This window comes from Cyprinodon tularosa, unplaced genomic scaffold, assembly GCF_016077235.1.
Source record: "Cyprinodon tularosa strain WSP-4 unplaced genomic scaffold, ASM1607723v1 ctg378, whole genome shotgun sequence".
Lineage (NCBI taxonomy): Eukaryota > Metazoa > Chordata > Actinopteri > Cyprinodontiformes > Cyprinodontidae > Cyprinodon > Cyprinodon tularosa.
The window spans coordinates 227061-245441 of NW_024039094.1; the positions used below are offsets into that span (position 1 = coordinate 227061).

An 18381-nucleotide genomic window follows, 5' to 3' on the forward strand; every position below is an offset into this window, starting at 1 on the left:
CAGTGACAAATGTAAAACCTTCCTGAAAGGAAGTGGAAACTTTATTTAGAACTAAGGATGTGCAGAGAATGTGATTAAACCTATTTTATCTTAATTCTGCAAGGCGTAGGGAGTCTGAGCTCTAACTGAGTGATGCTATGAGCCAAGAGGCAGCCTGTGTTTAGCGCACAAACCTCCAAACTCTCTTAATTTGAAACATTTCTGGCATAAATGTACCGTTATTACTGCTGAAACACAAACTTAAGGCTCTGTCTCCTCTTCAGCCACAAAGGTGTATACCTATATCTTATATCCAATTTGCAAAAACCTAAAGTGCTCAAACATCCAATTTTTTTTTTATTACATTATTATAAAAAAAAAACATAAGAACATCTAAAATAATATATTAAAACACACTTGTCCCACCACACAAAAAATTATGCAGATTGCAAACAATGTTTTCAAAAATGAAGTCATTTTAATTAATTGATTGATTAAGCAATCAATATCAACAATCATTTATGTTTAAAATTTGCCACCATAGTAATTAAAGTTTTCAAAACAGTAAAATATCCAAATTCTTTTAAATTTCAGATCATAGAATAATAACTGCATAGTTACTTTGACTAGTAACTAGTCAGTTTTATTGTGCAGTTAATGAGTTACTAACTTACTTACTTCTTTGGCAAAGTGACTAGTAACTATAACTAGTTGCTTTTCAGTAATTTGTTCCCAACACTGCTAATTGGTTGGTCAAACTAACTGTATTACTCACATGTGTAATGTGCTTTACTTGTACCTTTACAAGTAAAGGTAGGTTGTCAAAACACACAGTAAAGGTCACCAGGTATGCACATATACCTGGTATAGTAGTATAGGTATATATATATATATATATATATATATATATATATATATATATATATATATATATATATATATATATATATATATATATATATATATATATATATATATATATATATATATATATATAAAAGCATAGTTTTTAGTTGTTAGGCAAGCTTCTTAATAAAAAAAATAAAAATTTGAATTACCTAAATACTGTGTTAAAGCAGAAAAGTTTTCTAGCACTCCCCAAACCTTTGTCGTCTTGGTCTAAATACTGAACATAAGCTGTGCACAGATGCTTTTTAAATCCCAACACCCAAACATTAATCTGCAAGCAGGAGAGTAATTTTAAGGTTCAAACGTGGACTGAATCGAGTTAAGTTAAGGCTGTGAGTGGTGTTATTGCAAACACTTTTGGACCCCCAGGGATCAGGCCATCACACGTTAGGTGATTAGAGGCGCTTAGACCTCAGCTTTGGCAAATTCACACTAATCCAGAGCATGCAAGTTGACCCGTAGCAAACTTTGGGAGAAACTGTAGAGCAGACACTAATTCCAGTGATGTAATACTTGTGTATGTGAAAAGGTGCAACAAGAAGCAAATTATATTTGGCTTAAGCAAGCTACAAGAACCCAAGAAATTATGAAAAGCTGTTTAAGTACAAGAATATTGTTTTTACAGCATTCTAAATCAACATAAAGAGAGGAACAGGAACAATAAAAAGTGTGTTGACAAAAGATTAAAACCAACACCAGCTAAATGGGCACATCCACCCACCACCTGTCCCCATCTAAAGTCTGACTGGGTGAGAACTGCGGGCCCCAGAAGCCACCTCTCCCCTCCAGAGTTCCACCAGTCCTGTAACTGTCACTTCTGATTTGTGCAGAGCAGTGTGCTGCATATGATAAGTCAGCCTATTCTAGGGCCTGAACTCATGGGGAGTGATGTGAATGGGTCAGTGCATTTCACACACTCTTCTGCGCTCCATCAAACACTCAGCGTGGAGCTTTTCCACATCGACAGCCCACTCGACCTGAAGGCCAGGGCCGGGAAGGTTCAGAGGAGTAGGCAGCTCTGCAGGTGGGGGTCACGCCACCACACAAAGGGGGTAGCAAGTGGAACAAGCTGTTTGTGGGGCCTATTTTCAGGCAAATTACTGCTTCCCTTTCTATTTGCCTTGCCTTTAGTTAATAGTTAGAGTTTAAACAACAAAGCACATCCATTATGTCTCATCGACACACCTGAATTTTCCTACTGTGGGACAATAAAATATATTTCTCTTCTATTATTATCCCAGACTAGTTCAAAAATCATCATAGAATTTTATTTAAGATGAAGCTTTTTAAAGTATTTAACTATGCTTTAAGGCCCCGTCCACACGAAGTCAAAACGAAGACGAAACGCTGATATTTTCCAAAACGTTTGCCGTAAAGACGGAGACGTAAAATAAATGTGAGCGTCCACACGAATGCATGAAAACGCTGCAAAATGTATGCCAGGCCTGTAAGTGGCGCTGTGGTGCCAAAGCAAAAATAAGCGACGAAATGTTGGGCATGCGCACTAATATTTATACATGGTTGCCCTGCGGGTCCATTTTCGTGGTTAAGTCAAATTCAGGTGCTGAACTATGTCGTCGATATTGCTCTGTTCTTCCTGGAGATATTCCAGAAGAAGAAGATTCTGTTGTAAGCCCGACAGCAGGGTGAGTAGCATTAGCAGCAACGGCGCCATTGTTGTTGTGATACTGGTCGCGCATGCGTGTTTAGAGGCGACGCTATGACTCATGCGTGTAAAAAAAAAAATGCGGTTAGAGCGTAAAGATGGAAACGCGAAAACGGCGTTTCGAAATCTTCCCACTCTGAAGGCTGAATAAAAAAAAGATCGTTTACAGACCCCCGAAACGCCGGCTTCGTGTGGATGAGAGGCTGGTTTGGTGAAAAATTTGTGCGTTTAGGCCAGGGCTCGTCTTCGTGTGGACGGGGCCTAATTTTCTCTTGTAACAAAAAGAAAACTTCTTTCACTTCTAGTATGTCCTGAAGTCAACTCTTTTCATTTAAAACTTTTCCACAAGAGTATTTTAAGCAAATTTTACTATAAAGGCCAGACAGAAATACTAAGCTGCAGTTGAGACGTGCATCACGACAAACTTATTTTTATGTCCTCTGTACATGAAGAAAAATGTGTAAAAATGCATTTTCATGGTGCACAGTGTCTGACTGACTTTGAGCTATTTGTTGATATATTGCTTTGGCTTCTTTAGCTTGAGGGAAACAGGGAAGTATCTGTGGGGAGTCATTTCACTCAAGGTCATTTTAAGTTTGTGCTGTAGATTATGTACACTCCAAATTCTCACTTCTAATGGGAAAAGTTTAAATAATACTACTAAATGTTTGAAAGAGTCAATCTCCATTGCATAGGGCAAATATTTGCTTATGAAACCGAGACGATTCACGCATTAGGGGTTAATATTTCAATGCACCATGGAAATCTTTTAAGTTCTTTATTTCAGAGAGGACTTGAGAAAAGCAAACACGTTTCATCATACAGCAAAAAAACAAGATGGATGACAAAGAAAAAGTAGGCGCTAACCTGTTAAACAAAGAGCCGTGGCAGGACACAGATGATGGAATTACCTGGAATGCGTACCATGAACAAAGTTTCAGCTGGAGCTAAAGTGATCCCATGCTCTGTGAAATTTAGAGGATTTTCAGCAGCTCAGCTTTAAATCCACTGTCATTGACTCCTGGAGAGTAGTTTATTAGCATGGCAGCACAGCTGTCTAGATCAAATGATCAAATTTATTCTTCATCTAGTATAACAACATCAGACTTGATTTTTAATTCATCAGAAATGATCACATTCATTTCATACCTAAAATAAGATCTAGCGCAGAAAAAATAATGCTTTTAGAACCCTCGACATTTTTAGATTTATTTATTTGGTAATATTAAATGTAAAGATCCTGATATTATACTGAGATCACCTATTTTTTAAACCTGCTGTCAGATAAAATGCAAGAAGTGGATTTTTACACCTAACTAGAGGTGTTGTTTGGAACCATTCAATGCTATGTGAGTAGTAAACCTTTACAGTCATTAAAAACAGAAAACATGTTGAACCAATGGCTTGGTTGGATTAACCGATTATTGCAGTGAACACTTTTTAATTTGTATTTTTATTGTTAGCAGACGGAATAAAACTCAAATCATTGTTTGAGCATAAAGACAATGCTGAATTAAAGGATAAGGTATCTGTTTAGTTACGTGTCATGTCTTAGCAGGAAGGTTTGTTTTTTTCAAAAGGTTTTTAGGCCTAACAGTTTTTCTTTTTTCCACAATTGGTCTGAATTTATTTATTTATTTTCTGTTTATCCACAACATGCTGCCATTAACAAAGCCTGGTAAGAAAACAAACATAAAAACACCCAATCTTCTATTTGGTAAAAGGAAATAATGCTTAATGTATGATTTTTGTGTAATTTTTATTAAATTTGTTTTATTCTGTTTTATTCCCAAGGCTATTTTAAGTCTTCAGTGGCCTCCGCGTCAGATATCTGCATTTAAAATCTATGCAATGTTCTGTTGTCTATTTTATATCAAAATGCACCAAAATAAATTAAAGCTTCACAATTATATGAAAAAAGATTAACAACTCACAAAAGGTGGATGAATAAATCTTTGCTGAAAAAAATGATCATAAAAGAAATTACGTAAGCCCTGCGATGGACTGGCGACCTGTCCAGGGTGTACCCCGCCTCTCGCCCATTGACTGCTGGAGATAGGCACCAGCACCCCTCGCGACCCCACTCGGGACAAGCGTGTAAGGAAATGGATGGATGGATGGAAGTTACGTAAAATCAAACTTGCTCATGATGACTGAGGTAATCAAAGTGAAACTATGACGCAAACTGCTGTTTTCCTGCATATATAACCTACCAATTAGCATGTCAAGACCGTACCATATAGACTATATAAGTTAGTATTGTATTACTATATAACTGAATGGAAGCAGCTTTTCCTTGTGTTCTGATGCGGAATATAAATCAGAATTAGCTTTTATTGTATTGTACAATATTGTTGATAAAGAAGCATCAGCACATAAATAATCAGTATAAACATTAAGTTACTTTAATTATTATTGTTAAAATAAAATAAAAAGTCCTTTTATTTATTCCTTCCATGTAACTGAATAAATAGGGAAGAATATCTATCTAGACAAGATTTTCTGGCAAAAGAATATATGGATTATAATGGGTGTGCTAACAGAGCTGAAAGCTGAAGACACCAACAGAACAATCAAAGTGGTAAAAACAATCCACCCTCTCAGATGGAAAGTCTGAGATCCTAATGAATATTCAAAATCCCCACAATAAAAGGGAAAATCACTCAAATGAGATTGATGAAGTTGCAAAGAAAGCTAAGTGGGAAGAGGAACACCATTCACAAAGAGTGAAAAGGCTATCACAGCAAGATCCCTCTCCTTCCCTCCCCCTTTCTTCACGCTGTCTCAGTTTCTCCCCTCAGTCTGTCTCACTGAGTCTTTCTGCATGATGTCAAGATGTCATATCCAACTGCAAAGAAAGACATGCCAGTACTGTTGAGCTTTTTTCTCAGCCAACATCACTGTTAAACATCATCTAAAACTATTATAAGCGTTTTTAAATTGAACAGATATGATTTAAATCAAGATCTGACTAATCTAATGGAAAACAATGCTTGCAGAGACCAAACAGACATCATGTACAAACTTGAATTTATAGCACTCCGATTTGCACGGAGATACAAAGCTGTAGGCTGTAATTACACGTGTGGCAAACCTACAAGAATAAGTTATGCATACCAAGTTGTAAATGTCAGAGCTTGTCATTCACATAAAAATGTTAATTCACTCAGCTCCCAACCAGCTGAGAAAACAGAAATGGCACCAAGAAACAGGTCATTTTAATTAATCTACAACTTTAACTCCCGAAACAAAACATGTAATAATAGTTTGATAGTAAGGTCATTAAAAGACTGTTTGCTCTTTTCATTTAGCTATGGATGTGTTACGCCATTACTCTACAAACTATAACTACAGCTCCCAGCATGCAATGCAGCTCTGATATTACACCATAGGTAACAAAACCAACTGTAGCCCGCCATTACGATCCATTGCTTCAGCTGCTACTTTGACAAGGAGGCTAATTCTCAGCTAAAGCACCGTGATCCCAATCACACGGTTAACCTTGTGCAACAGCGTCTTTGCTGGCAGAGCCGTAAGACCAATTTCTCCTCGTGCTTTCAAGTTTGTTTAAACTTGGAATCTGCAAAAACTGAGAATCTGCACTTTTCCTGACTGCCTCTAGGACAAACCTGTTTCGAGGCGCTACAGTCAGACATGACCTGTTTGTTTTGGCTGACAACTGACTATTAATCTTCCCCCTTTTGTTTGTCAGAGTCAGTTCTGATCTATGGACCGTGGCTGAGAACCAAAGCAAACCTGCATTGCAAAAACGATGTAGAATTAAGTCAACATTTCTTAAATCTAGTGTATTTACCCCTGATTTGAGTAGGTAAATAAGATGATTTGCCAATGGAATGAGCATTTTTGCTCTAATATGCACCTGCAATAAGACAACGCAATTGTTTTTTTCTTATTTAAATGTAAATTGTCAAAGTGTCTCACTTACCTCCCCAAATCAATGATAATGACTTATCTAGATTTCGATTTTTACGGTACTTGCCCCCTTGCTGCTGCAACCAAACTGAGCCATGGCCCAGAACCCAACCACACGAGCTTAATCCTAATCCTTAATATCCCATAGATAAATTAGCCTAATACTAATTTATCCCAAAAAGGAAATGTTAACTTTTACTTAAATTAAGTTATTCAACATATATCAAGGATAGAGCTTTAAAAAAAAGAAAAGGAATAATAAAAAAAAGAGACCAAGCAGCAAGATTAATGAAACTCTTGTGCAAGTAGATTAATTGAGACTGTGCAGACAAATTTTGAATATCTCTCTTTGAGCTATGGTACTTATAGGGGTTGTAATAATACGCTTTGGAAAATCTTTGGTACCTCCCTTTTTATTCTGTGTGATTGTTTTAAACCTGAACACATGCAGAATGTTGGCATGAAGCTGTAGAAATAGAAGCTGTGGTTCATTATGAAACTTTTTATTTAGTTTCTGCAGGTCTTTTTTTGATATATTAGGATGCTGTTTGGATCATATGTTTCAGTCCTTTCAGTTTTCTCCCTTTTCTATCATGTTTTGTTAACTATTATGTCACAATATTTTATCTGAATTTCCTGAAAAATTGTATCAATCCTTCCTTTCAATAAATCATCCAGTCTTTCAACCTGGAATGTTTTTGTTGTCAAAAGTTAAAGGATGTCAAAGCAAAAAGTGGATGAATCTAAAAGTTACTTAGCAGGATGCATTAACTGACAGAAGTTGTTACACCATCCTCCCAGACTACAATCTCTTCAAAGTGCCTGCTTAAATTGATTTTTTTCTATGGAAATGCACGTACATGAGCCAAAAAGTCCTTTTTGTTTATGCAAAGCACATCAGAGGACGAGATTTTTTGCAAACCTCAGCCAGTATCAAGAAGGATTAGCAAAAATGCCTCTTCTGTCTGAGGGGTAATGTGAAAAGCTGCCAATCAGGCCTTATCAACTTAGAATAGGAACGAAATGGCAGACAGTGCATCCATCAGAACAAAACGTTCACCTGAAGACTCATAACTGCTACAGAAAACTAAAAAGTTGCCAGATAATTACCAGACACTTTTGCCTTGCATTTCCTAGGTAGACAGCACTTGAGAGAGGAAGCCAGACATGGGCAATGTGGAGTCAACAAGTCATCTCCATGTCATGTATTTAATCTACCCAGCCAATTACCCAGGTGAGTCCAATCTGCACAGGTTCATTCACGGTGAAGATTGGACTCACCTGCTTCAGTGGCTGGGTAGAACAAATACATGACATGGAGATGACTTGTTGACTCCACATTGCCCATGTCTGGAGGAAGCAGCTCCAGTTTTCTCCTCCTTGACTGCTGAGTAACAGCCAGAAGTCAAACGTTTGTTTTTGTTGACGTAACAGTCTTGTTAGATCTGTGTTGCTTTGTTGATTCGAATTAAAGTAATAATACGAGTGTGGCATGTAGGTTATTGGTTGGAGTTTGACCAGCAATAGACTCGACGTTACTGTTAGGTGAAGCGATTAGCCACTAGCCCAGCTAACACAGTTATTGTTGTTTAATGCAGCCTAGCTGGCTTGTCCTCTTTTTGACAATAATCTGAAATTCAAACTGCTGCCTAATTATTCGAATCAGTAGCATGACCCGGCTGTTGTCTCTGCTCTATGTTCTGTGTGATTATGCTGAGTATATACACGTAGCATACCTAGAACCAGAACTAAACATGGAGAAGCAGCATTTAGTTCCTATGCTCCACTTATCTGGAACAATCTTCCAGAAAACTGTAAAAGTGCGGAAAGCCTGAGTTCCTTTAAATCAAGACTAAAAACACATCTGTTTAGGATTGCCTTCGACTGTTCTAGTTAAACAGTTTAACCAAAACATATTTTCTTTAGTCCAACTGTTTTTATTATTCTTTCTTGTTTCTGCATTTTTATTTTATTTTATTTTTTCCTACTTGCTTTGTTTCTGTTTTATCTTCCTGTATTTTAATCATGTAAAGCACTTTGCATTGTCTTTTTACTGAATTGTGCTATACAAATAAATTTGCCTTGCCTTGCCTTGCCTTACACCTAGAGCAAATTGAGTGTTGTATCTTTTATTGTAAATCAAAATGACAAAATGTAGACCAAACTAAATACATAAAATGTAATGATGCAATAAAGGTAGTATTAGAGTTTTATGACAATGTTTAGTCAGTTTGCATTTCACAGGAGTAATTGATGTAATTATTATTTAAATAATTATTAACCAAGTTAACTCTTGTGTCATGTTATTGAATTAGATAGAAAGTTGTATTAAAATGTAACGTTGTTTTGGTCTACACACAGTGCTCAACAACACGTAGAGGAGAACATTTGCTTTTCAAAACCTTAATGACAAATTCTGACCAGAACAGTTCAGTTCCACTTCATATAAACCACAAATGAATGTCTACCACTCAGTAAACGTATTAACAAGCTACATTTTGCACCCAATGAGACTATACTGATAAATCCTAGAAAAAAAAAAAAAAAGCTGGAAGAAATGCTGTTGATAAGAAGGATATTTTCAACAGCTGCTACATTCAGGTACAGCTGGTATACAAGGCTGTCGTAAGAATTCATTCTGAAAAACTCACACAATTACTTAGTCTTTAAAGCTCAGACTTCAGCAGGAAACAATAGTGTTGAATTTTGCTTTGATATGCATAAGCAGAAGTATAAGAACAGGGATGCTTCCCCCCAGGCATGAAACTGGTGGTGGAGTGGAGATAGATGAAGTAGGTTTGGTCCATAGACTGCTGCTTGGCAAGGCGGTGTGCTTGAGCTGTATTGGTGAGATCCATTAGACTGCGTGAGCTGATACTAGTGCTTCCCTCAGGGACCTGGAAGATGGAACACAGGTTGCGTGAACCTGTCCATGATGAGCAAGCTTGAAGCAACAGTGGAAAAACTCCCCTTTGGGAAGGAACCTCTGGCAAAATCAGGCTCAACGTGGCGGTCTTCTGCCGGGCCGGTTAAAATGAGACAGGAAAGGCAGTAAGAGTCAAGGAGGGATGATACTCTGATCGGGACGAAGTAGAAGAAGCACGATGGAAAAGTCAGATGAAGCTTTAGCTACAATGGTGGAGAAGGGGATGGATGAGTTAAATCGGGGTCATCTGAATCAAATCAGACATAGCGCAACCTCTTCCTGCACTTTGGCTGGGTAGCAGACTGAGTTGTGGATTTGGAGACCTTTTAAGATGAAATCTGGATGCTGATTGGGCTTTTCGGAGGTGCGATATAAAGCTGTTTGGCTTGTCAGAGGCGGATGAGGGTAAGTAATTCAGTTTCTTCAGTTTAACTTCCACCCAGGTTTCATAACAACTTAATTGTTTAATTCTTTGATATGAGCACAGTTTTCATGTTTGTGTTTTTTTTAGAGTTGCAGTCAGTTTAGATCACCATTCTTTCACATAACCCCAACAGCAACATTTCAAGAGGTTAATATAACAACTGTTAACTGTCACACCTGCGGCTCAAACCTAAACAATGAGCATAACGATTGCAAAACATTCACACACTGACCTCCATGTCAGCACTTTAGAAATTCTCTTTAATAAAGTACCTTTTATTGCTCCAGGCCAAAACCACCAATGTTATTTCCCCCTCTCTTTGTTATATCTGAACGGCTCTAGCATTCAGGGTCACTGGTCCATACCTCACTGAGCTTCTGCTAAATAAACCCTCTTTTTTTTTTTTGCAGGTGGAGATTAATGTCTGACAGGATCCCTTATGATGATATACTGAAATGTCTGTTAACCTTATTTTTTATTAATCTTAATGTAATCCAGCAACAAGCTTTGCAGTTTTTATTTTATTTAGGACATAAACACATAACAACAATGTAGAATGCGGTTGAAAAATCTGAAACGTGATGAATTATCACATTCAGACCCTGTTTCAAAGTGTATTGTTGGTTTAGCAGTGAAAAAAGACCTACACCTCGCAAACAAGACAGTTAGAATTAATCACCAAGCTTCCAAGCAATAAAAAATATTAGGTACATGTTGACTATAGAACTTTTTGTTTGTGTAAGGTGATATAGATGATAGGTTTAGCAGGATTTTTTGTAGGTCTTCCATCACTGTATACATTGTATTTTGAAATAAAACGCAGCCTGCTGGCTCATTGATGTTTTGGCTGACATTAACTTTAAAGGTATTGTGTAGGATTTACTTGAATTGTTTAAAAGACCCACGCTCGCCACTTTAAGAAAATGCACATGCACAACCCTGTATCCGCTCCCGAGAGGGAACGCATATTAAACGTGTATAATCTGTTATATCTGTTTAAACGTTGCTGTTCTCATACCTCATACAAGCTTACTGTGCCCACGTTCACCCTAACCCTGATCGCTATGTAGAGCGGGTACTATATAGTTAACTTTTTAGCATTTTCAGGTAATTGAGTTCACTATAAAGTTAACCGTTCGGACCTATGATCTTTGCTTTAAAGTTAACCGTTCGGACATATGATCTCTGCTTTTTGCTGCTTTTTATAAAAACTTTATGAAAAGAAAAACATATCTGAGATACATATCCTATATAATCATTTAACTTAAAAATACTCTGATATTATTTTGGTCCATATTTTAGCCCTAACTTAAAATAACAAATTTAACAACAAATTTAATTTTTGTTATATTGCTTGAAAAGCATTACATTTTTGTCCCACCTATTTTATTCCCAGTTGAAGAGTTTTTTAATGTCTACAAATATTAAGTTCTAAAACATTCAAATAGTTAAATCTTTCCTTTGATGATGAATATTATAATAAATATAACTTTAACTATTTTTTTTTTTCAAAGTAATATTCCAAATGCTGCCAACGGATGTCTCTACTGCTCTAAAGTCCAGCGGGGGTCTGTTTAACACCGCTATATCCGACATGCTTCAGCTCATCAAAACCCCATTCCATGAGCTCCGTAGACACTATTGAGCCAATAAGAAATTCATGGGAAAATAGAAGGTCTGTTATTAAAGGATATTTCTTTAATATCACCATCAGCTTTATTTGTACTACACTTCAAAGTTTCCCCCAGGATACATAAGATGCATGATTACCAACTAATACAAGGTCCATAAAGGGATTATCTGTATCTCTAATACAAACAATCTTTGAAAAACAGTCTGATAGTGATGAGAGTAAAGTGGCTTCAGAGATGGAGAGCATTCTAGATATCATAAAGCATAGATTAAATCTTTTGGTAACTCTGAGGATGGCCAGCACTCTCTCTGGGACTGTTTCATCTGCAGGCCTGAGGTTTTCCATAGATTTTTCAAGCTCAGATTAATGAAGAACTCTCTGAGATTTTTGCTATTAGAAGAATGATGGAGTGAGCTGGCAGTAATTAGTATCAACAACAAAGTTATTAGGCTATCAGATTTCGTGCAGTGGTGCCCTCAACAGCTTTGCAAACAGGAAAGCAGGAAAGCCAGGAAGGAGTGAGTGGAGAACTGAGGGAGAGGCGGGCTGTGTAACGTTAAAAAAATGCATATCTGTGGGTAAAGGTAGTTTGTTTACAAATAGAGCTCTGGTTTATAGTTGAGGACATTTAGATAACTTTAAGAGCTGATAACTCTACTAGCTTGTTTAGCTATCTTTTTCTGTGCATGTGCACGTTTAACCGCATATGTGTGGTGTGCTACCCAACAGGAGCGACTAATTACAAAGATGGCACAGGCACCACACAGTGGAGGACGAGTTAAGTGACCAACGGAGCAAAAAGCAGTGATCATCTGCCCAAACGGTCAGTTAAGTGAGTTTGCTATAAATTCCACAATGTAGTCCCTGCTGTATGTGGACACAGTAAGCTTGAATGAGATATGAGAACAGCACATTTTAAACAGGGCATGCACGAGGAGAAATGGGCTTGTGCATGCTGTTGCACGAGCATATTTATTTTATGTGGAAAGGACTTGTCTTTTAAAAAAATCCTCAACAATATCTTTAACATTAGATGATGCATAGAAATAGAAGGTTTTAAACAGCACCCCCAGAGCTGCAATAATTTTATAGTAAGTATGGGGATGCTCTGATTATTGACCTGTTGATTGCAGCAGAGAGAGATGGGGGATGTGGTATAAACAAGTCCTCTGTCATGTATTTGTTCTGCCCAGCCACTGAACCATGCGAGTCAAACCTGCACTGGTTAATTCACTCTGCAGATTGTACTCACCTGGTTCAGTGGCCGGGCAGAACAAATACGTGACATCCGATCCCCCATCATCTCCCCATCTCTGGATTGCAGTAATCAATATTACTGGCAGAAATAGGGTTGTTATAATGGCCAAAATGAGACTGAAGATGTTGGATTATAGAGTATCTGTAATCCTCACACCGGCTTTGTTGAATTATGGCTACCTTTCCTCACAGTCTTTTCCCACTGCCATCAGACTGTTGAAAAGCAGGTCACAAATCCAGACTTTGCACCACACTATTAACATCAAACCTAATAGAACTCAACTAAAATGTCTTCTACTGCATTTTTGCAGCATATATATTTATTATATTTTTGCACTACTCTGAACTTCCACATTAATGCCTTTTTGAACTATGTCTCTCCTAAACTGTTTACATTTGATCACTACCGTACTTCATGAATGGAAATGTTCTTTTTCACTGCTAAGCTGCTGCTCATTCACTATCGGAAAGCTGTATAAACATAGTTACCTTTTTTATACACTCTGTGTATACATAAAGACAATAAAGTTTGTCTAAGTCTACTTGTAATGAAAATGCAGCGACTACGATATTCATACTAGGGGGTTGGAACTCAATAAAGAAAGCACTAACAAGTGTACTGGTAATATCTTTCAAAATAAATGTTGCAAGAGAAGCTGAGTTTTGGCTAGCAGCTCTATGCAGCAAATCCAAAGTAATCCTTATTTCTGTATAACAAGCCTTGAAAGGCCTTTTGACAACATGATGACTAACCTTTCAGACAGAAAGCACTTTTTACTTGCTGAATTACTTTAAATAGATGGAGAGGTTTGACTTGCTGAACTCGTATAAAGGCCAATGTGGAGAGCATTACGCAGAGTCTGGCAAAGTGAAGAGGGGCTCCATTTGTGAGTGTGTCAAAAGTTCAATTACCCCTTCCGGTGCTCAGCCTGCAAAAACAAAGAGATTACCCACACACAGACACACCCCAACCCATACACATCTTCTTCTTGCTATATGCAGTGAGGACCATGTGTTGAATTGACTTTCATGGTTATTCAGGCTTTTTCAACCCTCTATATACATTACCTGACAATAACCCTAAACCTAACCATTAGCAGTGGATACCTCACCCTAAACTTAACCGATTCTCAATTCACACCTTAGACCTAAACCTAACTAGCAGAAAAGCACTTCTTACTCTGCTGGTGAAATCAGCAAAATTTTCCTCAGTCTGATACACAAACACAAGCAGACATCCCCACACAACTCAACACCCACACACCAACACAACACACACCCCAACCCAACAAACAAGACTTATTGTTACAGACCTACTCCACCTGTTTCATACTCTAATTAGTCGTGCCAGTCACTAAAGTGCTAAATAACCAGCAGGGTGGACTAAAATAAGGTCAAAGGAATGAAAGAGCTATAAAAGCGTGGAATGTGGGAAACATGTTAAGTTTGTGTGAAGAGCATGAAAAACTGAATTAAACAAAATCACAGGATCTAAAAAAAACACACAAAAAAAAGAAAAGAAAAACTCCAGAGAAACTTTGCGAACATCCAAAAATAATATATATATATATATATATATATATATTGCCATGGATGAGAAATCAATTAAGGCATTGGCAGCTTGTCAGAACACCTCTGGATAAAAAAAATAAAAAATATGCAGATAAATAGCAGAAGCACACCAATGGGGGAAGAATATGCTAAATTCACTTAGAATGACCAGGATTCAAACCCTGGACTTTCTTCCTCATAGGCAACAGTGCTTCCAGGTTTAGCACTGTGCAGCCCCTGTTGAAAAACAACACACACACACACAAACACAAAAAATAAATCTAAAAGTGTAAAAATAAACACAAGTAAGAGACTCCTCCTACAGAATAATATTGTCTATGAAAATAATGTTGGCAACCTTCTCTTTTATTAATAGGTTTAATTATGTGGAGAACTTAATAAATCAAAAGTACTTTTACATAAGCAACACAACAACCACACAATAGAGACTCCACAGTAAACAACAAGTCCGGTAATCTGCTGTAATTCCAGTACATCTGATCTGTGAAAAATGTGTTATTTATAATGGCATCTGCACACTGGTGCCTTTTTCACCCACTCCCCTCTTCAGGCTGTAGTGATGCATGAAGGGATGGATTCAGCCCAACCCCTGGAACAGCTACCGACTGTATTTATGCACCTCTCTACGGACCAGTTGACACAGACAGGTGGGATTTAAATGGAAAATTAACCACCCTTAGATGCCATAGAATGAATCTGTTCATTAAGCTCAACGCTCTAAGCCTTTGTGATTAATGGTGCTTGGTCAAATTTCAGTTTTACTGCCTTATTTTATGAAAAGAAATGAATTGAAGACGCCAGTGCGTTGCCTCTAGTCAGTGTACCTGCTCTGTTTGATTAAGAGGGAGTGAAGGTAGAGATGCCGGGAGGGAGGGAGACTTCTGTGCATACTTTCCATGTGTGCCCACACCCCTTCTTCAGCTAGTGCTGCTGAACGCTCTTTTGTATCTTTGTGCTTAGTGTGAAGTCAAGGTACAGACCACAGGCTAAGCAATTACTTATAACATTTTAATGATTAAGCTGAGCTTCATTTTTTTATTAGAATTTCATTTTATTAGAAATGTAACATTTTGAAATAACTTCAGAAAGCAGTATATTTTCTTTTATACATGATTCATCAGCGAATAAAATCTCCCCTAGTACTCCTGATGAACTTAAAATACTGACTGGAGGATAAATAAATTATGCATGGAGGAGAAACAATTTCACAGTCTTCCAGAATAGTTATTATTATGTCAATGGTCTCACTTTGTAATAACTGGCCTGTTTAAAATGAGTCCCTAAGGGGAAAAGCGGTGGCATCATGAGTGCAGCCATAGTGCTAGAGTAACACATAGTCACTTAAGATAGTAAATAGGGGTCACCAGACATAGGGGATGCCTTGTCGATGTGTTACAACACTATATTGTGATACTTTCTGGGGTCATATTTAAAGTTCGTGTGCTACCAGATGGTGCTGTTATTAAGTTGGCCAGTATAGCATCTTTTCCACCAAAAAGCCTGAGGGTCTGTTTGACCCGGGTAAAATAAATTCTAGGGATTCTGTTTTCATTGCTCTGAGAGGCTGCATACCATTTACTTAAAGGGGCCAAGTCATGTACTGTGACTTTATGAATTTGTGAGCCGATAGCTTAATTTGGTTGCTTACAAACTTCTTCTGATTTAATTACCAGGACCCTCTTTTATTGTTTTTATTAGATTACATTTCTGTGATTTAAACTTTGTTTTTGCTCCATTTATTAGTAGAAAAAGCTCTTTTGTTTATATTTACCTGAACAAGACCATGTGATTAGAGGTAGCTACTTTCCTGAAGAAAAATAATTATTTTTTAATTTCTGAATCAGTGATAACTTGATTCAGTTTCTGTTTAGAGCAACCCCCCCCCAAAAAAAAACTTTACAAAGGGAGTCATCAGCTCAGTGTATGTTGAATGGCACGTCTGTCATGAGTCAGTGAGAGCTACTGTTATTGTTCTGCTGTGAAAGCCTTTAGTGCAAAGACTAATAAATATTTCTCTATGTCCCTGGATTGGAGTTTGATTGGATGTACAAAGACATTTTGCCAAACTTTGTTTCTTTAAAACATGGGTCTTCAACGTTTTCCAGGACAAGGACCCCCAAACTGATGGCGAGATGGAGCGGGGACCCCCTAATTATATATATTGAATTAAATTGTGTTATATCAAACTGGTCCTATAGTCACTCTATTACAGATAGATTAATGGAACGGAAGTAATTTCTCCCTAGGATTATTAAAGAATATCTGATTCCTGTCCTGGTTGATGGGACAGGTGTTTTGAATGAAACGGTGCCAAGCTTGAAAGAGCTCCTGTGTGTCGCTGAATGTGTTGAATTGATGACTGAAAGACATCTTCTGCCTCCATTTATCTGTTTAATACAGTGTGTTTAATTCATGTTTATGTGTATTTAAAGACTTTTCAATTAGTGGAAAAATTACAGGGGGGAATATTAAAAAAAGAGTGTTATCAACCAAAACTTTCGCGACCCCCATGCAGTACCTCCGTGGACCCCCTAGGGGTCACGGACCCCGTGTTGAAGACCTACGCTTTAAAACATTGACGTGTGATTCAACATCATTGATTGAAACACAACTCTTTAATCAATTCATGACTTTTTTTTATTATTGTGATTTGAATGAAGATGAAGAGCTGATTTTGTTTTATTTTATTAAATACAGTGGGCTAAACTCTAGCACGCTAACAGATTTATAATATTGCTCATATAGGTGAGATCTTATTAGCCTGGCCGGCCAGATTAACTTACATCGTGTACATATTAGTCTGGAATGAAGCAAGTAGAGCCCTATTAAAAATGTGGGACTAAAAGAACTAGTAAAAATGATTTAGAATCAATTAAATACACACAGATTTAATGCAAAACACAATAGAAGGCATATATAAAACACTTCCTTGAAGCTGCAAACTTGACTGTTAAGTTTACAAAAAAGCGCTGTTGCATTATCATCCTGACCCCCGAGGTGGGATTGGTGTGGTCTGTTTTAGACCGGGGAATATTGAGCTCTACCAGACTGACTTATGCCTAATGTTACCATGCATGTTTGGTGTGAAGGAGTCCTGTAGAGTCAGCGGCAAAATGGAAGCAAAGATTGTCGCTGCAAGCTCATCCAGGAAGAGCATGTCTTGTTGCATGTCATGACGTGTTGTGAATTGGTACTATATAAATAAACTGCATTAAATTGTTGATTAGTTGTAAAAGAACCCCCCCCCCCCCCCAAAGAAAGGTGAAATCAAAAAAGGAACTGCTCTATGTTTTTCTATATTTTATTAAACAAGTTCCAAAAAATAATAGTATTTTTATTTTTCATTTTTTTTCAATTGGAAAAACAAATGAACGATCAATATATGGAATTATTACGTCAAAAGGAAAATCAGTGGAGCTGAGTGAGGTATCCTCTCACAGCAGCGGAGCGAAAAGAAAGAGGATCAAATGTGAAAAAGAACCCAAAATATATACAATGCCATGAGGTATAATACGCAAGTAGTCCTTGTGTATTACAACATAAACCATGTTGTTCTCTATGGGAGCATTCTGATTTAGCTGCCAGGCTGAAGCTTTAGTGCACGGCCTGGTACCAGTGATAGCAACGCTATCTTTAGGCTCTTAATTATACTGATGGAAAGTTTAGACTGTATGTAATTTGTAAGATATTCAACAATTATTTCATACAACGAAAAACATACTTTATAAAGAGCCTTTAAAAGAACATAGATTGCATACCCTTAGTCGCATGTGTAAATGTGCCCTCAGCTTCATGTGTTGAATCAGCCACAGCAAAGGAACATACAATATTACAGACAACATTGTACACCTATGGTTGCCTAAGTTTTCAAATTTGAAGCCACACCTTCATATCTTATTGACAAGCCATGACCAAAGTCATAAAGAGGATTTAATTTAAATTTGGTCCCATATTTAAGCATTAATCTTGAGGCTCATGAAAAATTACTGATACAAATAACACTTACAGTAGTAATGTTTTCTCCTTACTACCTTTTGGAGGCTAAATACTCAAAAATATTATGTGAAATAAACTTAGTGCCA

The 18381-nt window shown here is 37.3% G+C and overlaps 1 protein-coding gene across 2 annotated transcripts in view; it reads right to left on the reverse strand.

Moving 5' to 3' along the window:
* Positions 1-18381, reverse strand: part of bmpr1bb (bone morphogenetic protein receptor, type IBb) — a 71306-nt gene that overhangs the window by 17810 nt on the left and 35115 nt on the right. The window lies entirely within an intron of this gene.